At 37.0% G+C, this 15,589-nt stretch overlaps 1 protein-coding gene across 7 annotated transcripts in view; it reads left to right on the top strand.

Annotated features, from left to right (window-relative positions):
- The window catches only part of PIK3CB (phosphatidylinositol-4,5-bisphosphate 3-kinase catalytic subunit beta), a 118,153-nt gene that overhangs the window by 34,160 nt on the left and 68,404 nt on the right, over positions 1 to 15,589 (top strand). Inside the window, exon 1 of one of the 7 annotated variants that reach the window (XM_052803545.1) lies at positions 14,181 to 14,197. The exons of the other annotated variants lie outside the window; for them this stretch is intronic. The gene's annotated coding sequence lies outside the window, so the exon portion shown is untranslated. Of the gene's footprint in view, positions 1 to 14,180; positions 14,198 to 15,589 lie in introns of those variants that run through there. 7 annotated transcript variants of the gene reach the window in all.

Genomic DNA, 15,589 nt, shown 5'->3' with positions numbered 1-15,589 from the left:
TTTTTTTAGTAAATGTGTGTTTGTACTCAAACTGATACCCTTGGAGCATTGACACACATGGTGTTAGGTACTACATCGCAAATCTCAGTTCATTTGCCTCAGAATATGAGGACTCGAATTGCAGACAGCTAAAAAAAATCAGTGTCTGAGTGACACCGTGTTTTGTGTCAGTGCTGTTAGTCCTCACAATTACTCACCATGTGAAAGTTTCAGTGTGTTCTTTTTCGGTAAATAAATCAGATCTCATGCCAAAAATCATCTTGCATTAGAAATTTAACAGCTTTTTAAAATTAATTTTTAGAAATAAGAGTAGTAACTTGTAAGCAGGTGGTTTTGCTTTGGGTTGGTAAGGTGTGTACTTATAGTCCAGAATTAACAGCAGGTAACAAAGTGGTGGTTCTGTGAAAAAACAGATCAGAGATTCTGCAAGGTTAAAGTTACATGTATTTGTGTAATGCCTGAAGTACCAGTTAGTTTATGTGCAACATTGACCAATCTGTTTTACAATCTGTCAAATTTACATGGGTAAATCTTTATATCTCAACCTTTGGTGGAAATAAATTCAGGAATGTAGTTCCATGTACATATATTAGAGTTGCAGAGTGAGGCCCTTATGTGCAAATGCTTGTGGATATGTAGCTACCAAAATAATTGAATTTACGTACTGGCTTCAGAAGACTAGAGAAACAAATAGTGACACTGATGTGTCAGAAAAAGCTTCCTTTGAGAAGTAGGGTTGGAGCAATTATACTGTCTCCCACTGATAATTTGGGGGGGCATCCACATTGTTTGTTTGGTTTGGTTTTGGCAGTTTTAGGTAGCCAAAGTTTAATTGCTAGCGTGCTACAGAATACGGCATTTCATAAATTTGGTTGTATGCAAATAGAGGACCTAGACTGTCCTCAGGTACCATCTTTGCTGCTTCCACTTCATAGCTTTGGCTGTTGATCATGGGGGGGGGAAAATGTCCCAGATATTTTCCAGTTGCATTAAAAGGGGAAAAAAAGAAAAAGGGGGGGCGAGCAGCTGTGAGAACTTCCATTTCTCAATTTCTTACCTTAGATACTTCTTGACATAAAATTGTAAATTAATTGAACTCAGGAGTAATTTTCTGTCTTTGGAACTAAATCTACATATGTAGAAATATTTTTTGTATTTACTTTAAAAAGACCATAAGAATTATGAATACTATAATTTTGATGCAAAATATACTTAATATAAAATTACTACTCATAGCTTACTTTTGTGTCTTTCAAAATTGTCAAACTTACGTATTTTTGATAAGTAGTGTTGCATTAACTTTTCACTACGAAACTGAATTGTAAAGGGTGCTCTTCTGTTTCCAGAATATCTTGCTATTGTTTGCAATAGTTATTCTGATTTTTAGAATAGCTTTGTGCATTCTGCATCAAAATGTCTTAAAGAAACTCCATCAGAAATATCAGTGTCTAGTTTTATGCTTGTGTAACTTAACTACGTGTTGCTGTGATGCTGAACAGTTTTACTTCCCATGTTGATAAATGATCCCCAGTTTTTTTTACTTACTTTTTTTTTTTAACAGAAAATTTGAACAAATGAGGTATAGTTCCTTGAGGCAGGGGTGGAGGGAGTTGACCTGATGGGATAGATCTGCCTCTAAAAATGAAGTGCTTCTAAGAGATCATGAGGGATTGTGAATATTGCACATGAAATAGCTGTGTAAATACACTTTCCCCGCTCCAGAAACTGTGATGACTGAATGGGAAAGGTATGACCTGTAATGGAAAAAAAAAAAAAAAAAAAAAATCTGCGTTGTGGGTTTTTGTGCCTGTATGTGATGATATCTTTCTTCTTTGCATGAGTTTACTTGTAAGAGGGGAGGAGGTGACAACCTGGTGATTTCTAATTTCTTTTAATGAGACCCAAGTAATCAGTGTATTCTCATTACTATGTTTTGAAGTTCACTTTCGGGGACTACCAAAGGTTTTGACTGAAGAGTCTAAACTTCTTTTCACAATGTTCTTCTGAGGCTTTTGTTCCTGGATTTCTTGTAGCAGAAAGCAGAAGCTTTTGTTCATGCATTAATTTGGAACCGATGAACGTTTTTAAGTGATGTGGAGTCATTTAGGAGCTTGCACTGTTTGCTTTTGCTTTGGGTCATTCCTGTCCTCCCCTTGCCCCCAGGCACCACATATCCACTGGATTAAAAAAAAGACTGTGCGAGGATTCAAAGATTATTTAGATGACATCACTTTTGAGTTTGCATCAGCTGGCAGCATGTGTGCAATAGCTTGTTTGGATAGTAGAGGTAGATAAATAATTCTGTGGAAGTCATGGGAGTGTTTGTGGCTTGTGTTGTCAGTTAATAAGAATAACAATCTTAGTGTGGCTTTGGTTTTATGATACAGTATTGTTATGAAGCATTTGCTAATTTTCAGTGTTTCTGAAAGTCCTTCGTTGTCTGAATGCACAGAAGGTATCTTTAATAAAGCAATGAAATATTTAAAAAATAAGCATAAGAATAGTCAGTTGTTTATGAAAGCTTTTGTGTGGAATGCGCAATAGCCGGTGTTCTGTAGGGTTGACCTGACATCTTAAGAGGCTCACAGTCCTGTTGTCAAGTGGTTTTGTGACAGAATTAATGTGGAAGGTACACTTGTACACAGCTACAGTGTACTAGAAGCAGTTTAAAAATCAGAGTAGGTAGAGGGTTTGGAGAATATTGTAAAAAAACTCTAGAAAATAGAATTACTCGTAACATTTGTAGTGCTTGAAGTTCTTGTGGTAGCTATCTGTTAAGCAATGCCTTTTTTATCTTTTGTAAATAAGGTGCTTGAGAGATGGATTTTGATACTGTTGCGTCATTATGTTTTCTAAGAATGAAAGGTGGTATTTTGAAATGTGCTATGTTATTTTCAGTTAACAATTTGATGTTCATGAGTATAGAATGTTAATAACAGAAGAATATAAAACATACCTGATTTTAAAAATGGATTACATTTGTGTCACTACAAATAACCCCAAATAAGACTGCTTTCAAGTACTGCAGTATGATGGTTTTCTGTCGGTGATGTGCATACTGCTATTTAGCGTTGTGTTCTCCAGAAGGCCGTGAGTTAGCCTGTGATTTGTATATACACACACGGGTACAGACACACATACGCACAGAGGAGAACCAGGTAAACAAAGGTAAATGTTGTCAGTAGAAACTCAAAGCTAAGTGCAAAGTTGATGTGGCAGAAAGAAGCACATAAAATGTTATTTTAAAATTTTATTGGGCACTGTATCCCCTTCCTGATTGACTTCATGCTTCAAATTCCTTCCTCTGGTTTTGAAAAGCACTTTGGTCGTTACGCCTGTACTTTTTTTCACTTCATCCACCTTTCAGTATTTCTGGTTTTTTACTTTTTTTTTCTTTCTTTCTTCTTCTTCTTGTAGTCTGTTATTAAATTTACTACTCTTGGCTTATTCCTTCTCCCCCGATCCCATATTATTTCCCTCCCAACCCCCAAAGAAATTAAGAACCTGTGTGTTAACCATGGGCGAGTGTTCACTCTGTTAAGCGTCTTGTCTTTCTAGACTGCTGGTTCTTGGAGGCATAGGCTAGTGTTCCTTACAGTGCCCTGTGAGGTCCTGTCCTGAGGATGTGTTTTAGAAATTTATGCTTTACAAAGTATGATATTCTGTAAAACGAAATCTGCAGAAGATAGGACTCTCTTGACAGCTGTGGGAGGGGAGGAAACCAGTAGTCACAGATGAGGTCCAGGCTAGGAAACGAGCGGACTGCTATAGTAAGGGCTCAGCAGTCTGGGACTAGAGGTGTACCAGGGAGACGTGGGGGTTGGTGTGGTAGAAATCGTGATACCGAGAGGCCTGCTTTTGGATCCTATATGTTTCAATGCTTGAAGGTGGCTGGCAATATTGTTTGTTCTCTGCTGGTGTTGGGATGTTGCTGGTTTCTTTTCTTTCTTTCTTTTTTTTTTTTTTTTTTTCCCCCAGATCCCTTTTGGACTTAAATGGTTGCTGCTAAGGGAGGCAAGGCCTTTGGGATTCTCCGTTGTGTGTGGCGTTCTGAAAATCATGTGGGCTTGGAGTATTTGTATTTCTAGCCTTTAATGCCGAGTGTCTTCCTTTTGTTTCAGCTGATACAGAGGAGGACCTCGGAATTTACTATATAGTTATGTATATGCCCTGCTAAGGATGCAATTCAAGATGCCAGTGAAGATATTTAAGGAGGGTTGTCCGAGTTGTAACCAGGGATCCTCTAGGTGAAGAAGAGTTAGTACTTGGTATACAGACAGCAGTAAAACAGAGATGGTGCATATATGTGTCTGCAGTCCATATAGGCATATGAAATGGTCGAATGTCAATGAGACACAGTAGAATGTAAGTCCTGTAGACGTGATGTTTAGGGACACGGTTTAGTGGTGGATTTGGCAGTGTTAGGTTTATGGTTGGACTTGATGATCTTAAGGGTCTTTTCCAACCTGAAAGATTCTATGATTTTATTCTTTCAGTTTTCTTATGCCAGGTTTGAATGGAAGTTTCATGGGAGTCTTATGTGCACCATGACATTAGGATTGAGCCATAACATCAGGAAGTGAAGAACGCTTGTCTGCGTCTGCTGAAGTATTTTAAATTGTTTACTCGTAGTAATAATTTAAGTGTGAAGAGGTGTGTGTCTGTGTGTGGAGAAGAGCTGTCTTGTTTTTCTTTTCGTGGGAGGACTGCATTTGGGAATCTGTGATAAATGCTGACTGGAAAGTGAGTAGTAGTTTCTGAAACCTCTTGTGTGAAGAAAAGCATTATTAGTCTGGCAGATTGTCAGCAGCAAATGGTATGTTAATTTTTGGCACAAAACTCTTGCTAGCAAAAAAAGATTTTCTGTTGTTAATAAAAATGAGGAGGGACTGATGATCTGTTCTCAGCAGGGTGATATTGTTCAGCTTCTTTTTAATATCCACATAAGACAGACACAATGCTTTTGACAGTAGTCCTTTTATATTTTATTAAAAATAAAAAAATACTTTCTAATATACTGATAATCTGCATCCATCTACATAACTGACTTTTTTTAAATACTAACTTTATTATGATTACAAACTATTGCACACTATGTATCAGCTATTGCAAAATTTGAAATGTTATTTAAAGATAAAGAGATACCACTAGTAAGATGTGCATTAAACTGTATGGAATATGGTGAGTCTTCATCCTAGGCCAGTTTTATTTCCCCAACACTTTGGAAGTACTGTTATATGTCTACTACTAGTGGTAGTGATATAAGGAAGTCATAATTTTTTATTAAAAATGTATATTTACACTTGAATTAGGTGATCTCTAGCTATGTTGAAAATTTTAGTGAGTTCAACATAATGATCTAACTTTATGTTTTACCTGAGTAATAATAAAAGCATTTTTCTTTACTGAATTGTTGCTTTAAGTGTTAAGGTACCATTTTTTTAATGCTCAGTGTGATTCTGCCTAAGTTCTTAGAGTTCAGCTAACCCAAGTACATAAAAATTGTTTATTTTTATATGTCAGTCTGTCTACTTCTTTTGGGTGCTGTAAATAAATCTTGTGTATGAAGAGCTACAGTGATTAAGAATAGCAGAAAAGTACTGCATAAAAACAAAAGGTTATTTAATAGGAACTGTGAATTCTTCAGTGAAAACAAGATTTGCAAGAATGTGAGGACGTAACTTAAAAAGTTAGAAGTAATGTTAAGACCACAATCAAGTCTTCTCATCGTAATTTTTCATCTGCATTTGTAGTAGTTTCATCAAGATTTGCAGCAGGTCTGTATTTTTTGAAATTGAATGCGCATATTGGGTGCTTTCATAATTTCTGTCACTGCAAATACACTGGATTACAACCCACTTTGATTTGCTATTCACCACAAAATGAGAAGAGTCCCTATCTATGTCCACTTTTTAAATAAAGAACTTCTCTCTCTGTATTTTTTCCTTTATTTTGTTTAACCTGAAAGCTTCAACATTAATTTGTTTGAGTGAGAAATACTTTGGGTAAAGCACTGGCTAAGGTTTTGTAATAATTAGATTCCGTTTTCAAGTGTGTCACACGGCTGCTGTTTGAGCTTAAAGTTTGGTTATCATGGTATGTTTTCATCTGTGCATTGGGGATGAGGTGGTTACTTTTTCTTTCTTTGGTGTCTTTGCTTAGTAAACTTTTCATGTGTTTATGTCCTTGAACATACATAATGTCAACTGTCATGGACCTTAAAGTATGTGAGATGCTACTTTAGGATATATGCAAATACTTAATTGAAAAATACTTTGTAGCAGCTACGGTAGTTGAAATGAATAGCAAATAGGTTTTATGTGCTTTATATTAGGATGGAGAAGAGGTAAATGTATTTTTAAGTGGCCTCATTTAAGTGGCCACCTTTAATCATCCCAGCTGATGCACAACCTCACTTTGTCTAGTATCTGAAAATGCTTTTGTTGAAAGAAAATCTCCTTTATTGTATTAAAAAAAAAAAATTATTCATAAAAAGTAGGTAGAAGCAGACTGTAGTGCAGCAGCTAAAGTACTTTTAAAGCATCATATTAAAAGATTGAAAAGTTAGAATCTTTAGTGTATTGTCATGGGAATAGATATTTGAATGATTAACCACCTTCTATTTATAGGTGTTTTCTCTGAGTTAATATTCCTGTTCCAGTTAACTTCTAAGTAGATTTTATGAGAAGGCAGAGCAATTCTTGTCTTAATCTATCACTGCAGCTGATCATTTTAGTGTCCTCAAGTTACTTTGTTTTTAATGTGATTTTCACAAATCATGTTGCTGTATTTTCAGATTTATTTGTACTTTGATAACTTGTCAACTTTTATTGCGTGCAACTACAGGGTTGAAAGAGGCCTTCAGCATTTGGTATCTCCTTTTGTCTTCCTGTCACTGGTTGCTGATTTTTAAAATACTGGTAGATCACTGCTTAAGACTGATCTTCTGGAGTTATTGGCTCATGAGAATGAGATGCAGGCTGTGCGCACTATACTGATAAAGCTCAAAAGAGCCAGACCTAATATATACCAATTATTATGAAAATTTTCCACCCCCTTGATGCCAACAGTTGCTTCTTCATTGTTAATTTAATTGATGCTTGTTGACCAGGAAAGTAGCATGCTACTTTTACTGTGTTTTTTAACTCTATTTGGGGAGTAATAAAGGGTTTCTACCTATGTAATGGCGGTTTTCTTGAAAAACAGGCAGTGTGGTTGGTTAAACTCCTTATATAAGAATGAGTATTTGGAAACGGCAGCATTCCTGAAACTTTCAGCTCAAGCTTCTACATTTTGGTGACTAACCTGAAGAAAGATTTTTTGGGGGTGTGGTGGCAAATGAAATGGTGTAAGTGTTTTTTAGTTTTCTGTTTTTCTGTGATGTACTTTTTTTTTTTCCCCTGTGATTTACTTGTGAAAAGTCAAATAGGATTACAGAGGGGCTTTGTTTTCTTTCTGACTTATCATGGGAGGGAATTTGAAAGGAGTTACGGCAAATATTTTTCAAGTCTTTCCTCGAGACTTGTACCCTTGGTAAATCACTCATCACTCTTGCTGTCAAGTGTGGTAGTGAGAAATTTTTATCACGGTCAAACCATTATTATTTGTGTGAAAACTGAAAAGCCTTTGCTTTCATTTGCAAGAGTCACTTCTTTGATTTCTGATTTTATGGCATATTTTAAGAATTGCTTTCTTAACTACAAATGCTGCTGTTCAAGTGCTCTTCTACAGGCCCAGGCTTATATACCTTGTATACTACTACTAGTACTACTACTGTTGTTTGGAGGTGGAGCAGCATGCTCTGGAACAGAAAGTTGTTCTCACGTAGTCAAAGTGGTTGTCAAAAGAAAGTAAGTCTCTCTAGTCATTTGCTCTGGAAGGAGGAGGAGCTCGTTCTCATTTATCAGAGAGCGAGCTTTTAGGTGCGTGTTGCCAGAAACTGATGTAAATATTGATCTCGTAATTCAGTGGTAGCGGGAGGATAAATACATTCTCCAGAATGCATCTGCTGCCTCCTCTTCTCAGTCCTTCCACATCTTGCCTGTGAAAGTGTCAGGGAACATATCCTTTTCAGTCCAGCCTTTGTCAGGTTCCTCTTTAGTCTTGCAGTTTTAGAGACGTTACACAGAAGGTTAAGAGGGTTGTATTTTATTCTTTCTATCTTGCTGTTCATAGTTCATCTCAGTGTCAGGAATTGCTTTGCAATTTGATCATATTGAATATAGAATTATTCTTAATCTGGTTAGAGCAGTTACATTCACCATAGCATCTGTGATACTAAGGGTAAGAAGTTGTTCACCTGCGTTAGAGATCTGCCAAGCAGGTTGCTTGCTTTATGAAGGAAGCTTATTCCCCAAGTATTTCTGTGCTCTGCCAGTGCTGCTGTCACACAGGGTCATAACTGTTGCTACTCTTTTTGCAAAATTCACTGAGGGGAATACACATGGCAATGTACTGAAAAGGGTACTTGGAGCAAGTTACAGCTCTAGTACGACTATAGCTCTGTTCCTTCTCAGAATATAGAAGTAAATTTCTCACTGCAGTGTTCCCTGATGCCACAAAAAGCTTTTACTTCTGTCAGAAATAAGCCTGTAGAAAAGATTGTTCTTTAATGAAAAGGTTTCAGTACATTAATGAAGGAAGCTGAAAAATGCTGTATAGTCTGTTACTATGCTGAGCATTGCAGCTGATGAAAATAAAGGTTTTTAGGTTGGGTTTTGTTTGTTTATTTGGTTTTTTTTTTACATCAAGTGTTTCTATAGTTTTCAGTGATACATCTAAAAGCAGTGTAAAACATATAAATACTAGTCAAATCTGACTTTTGGATCCAAATCCAGATTTGAACTGTTGATTTGATGAGAGGAAGGTCATTTCGGCTTTTTGATGTGGTGTGTGGGTTTGGTTTTTTGGTTTTTTGTTATTTTTTTTTTTAACCCAAGCAGTCCCCTGCTTCTAGCCTGGGAGTGCAAATTTAGGGTTCTTAAATTATGTACTATTATGAGTTGTCATGTTGAAATTACGCTTGATATTTTTACTTTTTTTGGGGGGGGGGGAAACCAAAAAAAACCAACCTCAAAATAGCCACCCAAAACCCACCCAAACTTCCATGAACAGAGTCTGGTAGCTTTATACTTGTTGAGTTATTCTTCCTGGTTTTGATACGTATTAACTTTCGTAAAGAAACACGATTCAGTTTATTAATATGGAGGGGAATTTTGTGTTTTTAAAAAAAATCAAAATTGTTGGTGATACTAGGAATTGTTTATCAGCTCTGGGAAGACAGAATCTTTGATAGCCACACATTTTTTTCTTGTTAAATAATGGATATACCAGATGATTGAGAAGGTTATAGAACTTTTAGGTAAAGAGGCATTAAGGGAAGACAGTCTGTCAATATTTATTGCATTGCAGCTTTTATTATATTAAAGCAAAAATAGTTAACAAAAGGGATAAAATAATCTTGCTATAGGTAATAATGCAAAGGATTATATTAGAACCTGGGCATGTGATTGTTTAATTTTATATTAGAAAATTTGGTCTCAAAATCACTCCCAGATACATTCTGTATTGTAAACTGTGCACTGATTGCCGTTGTACTGCCAATCTTAAATTCATATGTAAGGGCTAGAAGGAGTAGGGATATCGTAAAGCTTCTGTCATTTCAATGTTTCAGAGGAAGTGTAAGAATTAAACCAAAAGCCCCAACTTTTATTCAGGCTTGCTATTAGTTTTCTGTTCAGTTTTGCCTGTTTTTCCCTACCCATTTAAATGCATATCAGGTTTGCTGTTGAGCAGCTAATAGGAGCAGGAGGGTGGCTGTCCTTGCTTTCTTCAAACTCTGCTCATCTTGCTTCCACGTTCCCCTAGTGATGCTCTCCCTTTCAGTTTTGTAACACAGTTGAGGTTCTTGGGGGGTTTCCATACACACACCAAGAATCTGAATTTGCACTTTCTGGCATATAAATTGCAAGTCCTTTGATAACACCCCGAGTTTTCAGCACTGGAATATGAGGCAATAGAAATCTCACTACCTGAAAGAGGGGGGAGTAGGGAGCAAGACCAAATTAAAATGCAGTGTTTCATTACCTACAATAGCTTAATAGATTTCCTTTTGAGTGTTGGATATAGCTGAAGGTAAACTGTATTTATTAGATGCTTGAATTTTTCCTTCTTCAGCACAAGAAATATTCTTAATGATTGCTTTTGGTTTCAGATAGTATTTACTATATACATGATGTTAGTGGTGAAATACTGTTGATATTTATTATGGGTAATATTTGGAATCAAACAGCAAGTTGGACCGCAGCAGCATGTCTTTGAAGTATACATAGCTAGACACTACTGTGTTCATTCATAATCTTTTGCAATCCACAGTTTGCAGTTTGTTTTAATCGTAAAGAACAGAGCCTTTAAACTGCTATCTGGAGCAGAGTGGGAAGTAGCTTCACAAAATGGCTCATAACAATTAGTTACTGAAAAATTAATTGCTTAGTCTTGCTATATAACTCTACTAACGTGTTGCCATTTATATACAATTAAATATGCATACATACATTGCATAAACAAAAAGCAGAATTTGGGAACTAAATAGAAGTAAATTTGCTTAGTTTCACCATATTAGGCATTTAACAGAATGTAAATGGGAAGTGAAACATCAGCATGTGAAAGTAGTGAAGAAAACAGACTGCACAGAAGAGATCATAAGAAACAAATCACGAGTAGTCCTATTAATAATGTTTCAAGTAACTAAATAATTGTGATAAGATCTTTGCAGAGCCAAGATGAAGACTCACTGGTTTATTTCTCTGTCTAAAATGTAAGTAAATATTCATTTAGTAAGTTTTGGGTGGAACCAGTAAGGGTTTTTGCAGTGTTTTTACATCTGTGACACACTAGTTGAGTAGAAAAGGCATCAACAATAAGGGCCATATCCAGATATCCTGAATTCTGAGGAAATGCCTAGTCAGCAAGAGCTATGCAACTTAAGTCTTTCAGAGTGTAAGCCAATCAGAGGGAAATCGTGGAGAAGGACTTAATAAACTTTAGAATGTCTGAATATGGCCTTGAGCTCATTAAATGAATATAAGATTTCTTTATCAAAAAATGATGTTATAGAGGTAATTTTGTTCCTCAACAAGTCCTTGTGTTCTGTGTTATGCCCAATAATTAACTTTTGTTTTAAAACCTACTTTTAAAGCTATGGGGCATAATTATGGTGCGATACAGGACCAAAAGAACCAGTGCCTCACTGACATCTCACAGGTATAGGAATTGCTGTGCTGCTGGCAATTAAGGCTCCCCTCCCTGAGACTTCTGTTTTCAAATACTTCTTTAGATGTAATGAAAATCCATGCAGAATCAGTTTTTTTTATTATTGCTTGCGATCTGTTTTAGTTTTCAGAAAGATGAATTGTAGCAGTATGACTGCTGAGGGTGTGCAGTGATTGCAGACCAGTTGATTAGCAGTTCATTAACTCTTGCAAACATCTCTGTAGATGTCACAAGGGCTTGTGCAGGCTGGTGGATTTGTTTGCACCTGCCTAAACTACTGCTCAGCCTCAAGCCTTTGAGCTTCACACTCTGTGTGTGTGCGCGCATACAGGTATGGATTTCTTGGAAGAGGAGTACTGCTCTGTGACCACAGCTTCTAATTCTTCGCTTCTGTAAGCCAGATTTAGTGAATCAGATTTAGAAAAGCTGCAGCACTGGCCTGGAGGTGTAAGTGATATATGGGCTCTGGGAGGAGGTGGTAGTAGAACTTACATCTTCACACAGATGAGTCTGTCACCAGCTTTGGAGCTACTGAACCAGTTGGGTAATCACTTGTGCCCGGAACTGGAAATGAGCTGAAAAGTGTTACTCATTTGACTGCATGTTTATGAATCAATATAAAGCAAATCTAAGCACTTGTTTGTGAGTCATCTGAAATCATAAAAACACTGCTGTTTTTATAAAATGGTCACGTGCAGCCTAGAACTTTGTGCTTTTTCAATTATAGAGTACCCTCAGATCTAGTACATTCTCCAGCCCCGAATCTCCCCTAGGATGTTTTGGTATTCTGCATTTGTCGTTGTAAGTTATCAGCACTGGCAGCCAGCCCTCTCTAATACTGAGCATATTTGCAGGGTCTCCCATATACAGAGACTTTGCTAATCTTGATTTCAGCACACTGCTCTCAAATCAGAGAATGATTGGTTGCCTAACAGAATGAGAGAGGAAAAATTTGCCATCTACTGGAGTCTTTTTTTGTTAAGCTTCATTAACAGTGATGTGTTCCCCTTCTGCTTTGCCCAGAGGCATTTCTTTTGAAGGTGGCAGAGCAGAAGAAAAACGGTTGAAGCATTCTGGGAAAATAAAAATAAATTATTTTTGGTTAGATTTTTGTTTGTTGATCCTAAATTGTGCAGGTGATGCCTTGCCATCTGGAAGTATCTGTTCTTTGCTCCTTTAGTGGAAGGTCCTTCATTTTCCAGTGCCAGTAAGAACCCTAAGTCTGTTGCTCTCTTGCTGACTTTATTGTAAGGACAAAAGATTGTCATTTGCCTCACAACTTCAATCGTATTGAGTTCTAAACTACAGTGAGTAGGAAGATTACTGGGTAACTTAACTCTGAGCACCATCAGGATATATCACTGTGAAAGAGGGATTCCTGGCCTGCCCTTCCCCCCCACCCCCCTGAAATTAAATTCAAATGTCAGTAACTGACACCCTGTTAGAAATCAGTATTTTCAAAATAAAGAGTTGATGAAAACTTGCAAGATCTTTTTAGTATTGTCTTACAGTTCTAAACTGAAAGGAATTCAGTAGGGTGTGTACACCAAGTAAAAAAAAAAATCTGATGTATTGTAAAGCATATTAGTATGTGCTTGTGTGAGTATAAATTTCTTTTAAACAAGCCTGTTGGACACTGAAGGGGATTTGAGAGAAGTGAGCCATAGTTTAGTGAGGCTGGCTCTCTGGGTAGAGTGAACATGGCTACGTTAGAGGGTGATTCATAGCAGTTGAGTACAGAGCTCCTGCTCTGAATCACCCACTGAATAAATGTAATTATGATGTTGAGTTCTTCTTAATGAAGACATGTGACTGAATTTAGCTTCAAGTCATGTTTCTAACTGTTATCCATTTAACTTAAAGAATAACACTGACCCCACATCTTTTAGTTATTCATGAAAATGCTTTGTGGTCTTTGTTTTGTCCCTCTTAAGGAAAAGGAAAAGCTGTGAACTGACTTGTAGTTCTGACATAGATCTCTTTTTGCAACTCATTTGGCTTAGAGCTTGGTATTCTGCAGTTTCTCTCTCTGCTTATTTTTTTTGTTTTTATTTTCTGTGGGTATTTTTATGTGATGCGAGCTTGTAGCTATATGCCTGTTTTGTTTTGGTTAAAAAGATTTCGTACGAGATGGATGGGTTTCATAGAGCAATTGTGTTCTGCATTTTAAAGTGACAGGTTTCAGAAAAGGTTGAGGCTTTTTTTTTTTTTAAAAAGGATATTATTGTTTTTTGACCAACCACCACCACCTGTGAAAGTAGAACACAGGAAGAACACTGCTGTGTGTATAGCAGCACGCTGTCCATTATCAATAAAATATTTTGTCTCTTGATGTTAGTGCAGAAATAAGTGCCACCTTTAAAAGGTCAAAACTGGTCTCTGCCATTGAAGAGAGTATGGGTACTGCATAATTAGGATGGTGTTTATGTACAGTTTTACTGTTTGGATCAGTCTGCACAGAACACCATGCAATATATAGGAAATAATTTTTTCAGATTGAGACTTTAACTTGCATTTTCAACATTTGCACTAAGATGTGCAGTATGTGGAAGTCAGAAGTTGCTGTGATTTAGCCAAATGTGCACTTCTGCAAGTTCTTCTTTTTCTCACTATTTTAATTCCTGAACTTGGGTTATAATGGCTTAATTACTGATAGTGAAAGTTCTTGAAGAATTTTGTGCCTATTATTGTTGAAATTTAGGACTGAGGAAGGAGGGAAAAGAATGTTGCTTTATATTTCTCAGAATTTTTTTCATTTGAAGATACTTGGTGTATTTACTGATGGTTAATCCTCTTGTCTCAGACTCGGTGAAATGGTGAGTTTCTTCATTGCTGAGTGGACGCTACAGGAGCTAATCCAGCTTGACATTCATGTGTCCAATCTTCAGTGCTACTGAGAGCATGAAATGCACGAGACAGCTGTGAGGTAGCTGAAGATGTGAACCAAAAGCTATAAAATACTCTAGCTGTACGTTTCTCTATGTGTCGCTGTCCAAAACATCTGCTAGTGCTCTCAGCGCTGCTCCTGATGACTTTCTTGGTGCATCCTTCCAGAGTAGAAGATTTATTTGCGGAGAGGAAGATACTCAAGAAACTGCTATATCATATCATTCAACCCACGCAGAGTTCCTTATCCTAAAGCAAACCCGGAGTATCCTCTCTAACAAACGGTTTCTTTGTGTGCTCTGGCAGAATTCACAGAGGAGCCTATATGATGGGTCTAGAAATTGTTATAGAGTGGAAGACCATAGGGCCACAATTAGCCCAGTAATTTGTGTGGCATCTTGTATTGCTTATGAATGAATTTTTCTCTTTTCTTTTTTTAAATTTCTTTTTCTTTCTGAGTGGCCTACTTCCCTGGCTTATAATTGTTTCTGTTTTACATTAGATGCCACACAGGAGTTTTAGGCAAAAATTTCTTGTACATTTTCCCCCTTTCTTCCCTTGTGGTACAATTTTTTTTCATATATTCGTGTTTCTGTGGACATAAAGAAGTATAGAGGGTAGCTATAGAACTGTAGAAAGTTTTACTGTATTGTCACAGGCATTTTGATTGCCACCACACAATTTTGATTCCTGAATTATTTCATAAGGTTGTTAATGATTTTTCTAAAACAGTTACAATTTGCATAAAAACAGTATCTATATAATAAAGGTGTGACAAAAGGGTTCTCAAAAATGATTATTTTACAAAATACAACTTCTCATGCAGGAGCTGCAAGCTGAAATGGAATAGGATCTCTGTTAGGTCCCTGGTGGTACTTTCCATGGAAGTGGTATGAGCGTGGACCCAAGGGCAAAATGCCCAAGGTGGTTTTGTGTTGTGGTTTTGGCTGAGCGCACAGTCAACAGACCCCCATGAAGGAGGCCCTGCTGGTAATGTCCAGGTGACAGTTTTATTTTTTCCCACATTCCCCAGAGAGATGCAGTGGGGAAAAGGTGTGTGCTCATCAGAGTCCAGTTTGTGTTCACTGCTTGAGGCAGTTGCTTCAAGTCTTTCTGGTCTTTACTCTGTTCCCAGAAATTATGCTTGCATGTTTCTTATGTAGTTTGGAGTTCTCACTAGCTGTTTATAGTAGTGAAAAGCCCCACAGAGTTTGTACCTTGGTCTGTTAGTCAAAATAGTCATCAGCCTTTGAAAAATTTTCCTCTAAGGCTTTGAAGGTAGAAAGTGTACTGGCATATGAAGGGTTGACCATGATGTGATCTGCAGTTACGCTGATAACCATCTCTTGTAACCTCTGTTCGGCTGTTCTGAAAAACAGAAAGGTTGGTTAGCTAGAAAAATAAAGCTGCACACTGTCATCGTGTAATGAAA

This window comes from Harpia harpyja, chromosome 12 (assembly GCF_026419915.1).
Source record: "Harpia harpyja isolate bHarHar1 chromosome 12, bHarHar1 primary haplotype, whole genome shotgun sequence".
In the NCBI taxonomy this organism is placed as follows: Eukaryota; Metazoa; Chordata; class Aves; order Accipitriformes; family Accipitridae; genus Harpia; species Harpia harpyja.
The sequence above is the reverse complement of the archived record's forward strand: the minus strand, read 5'-3'. Positions and strand labels throughout refer to the sequence as shown.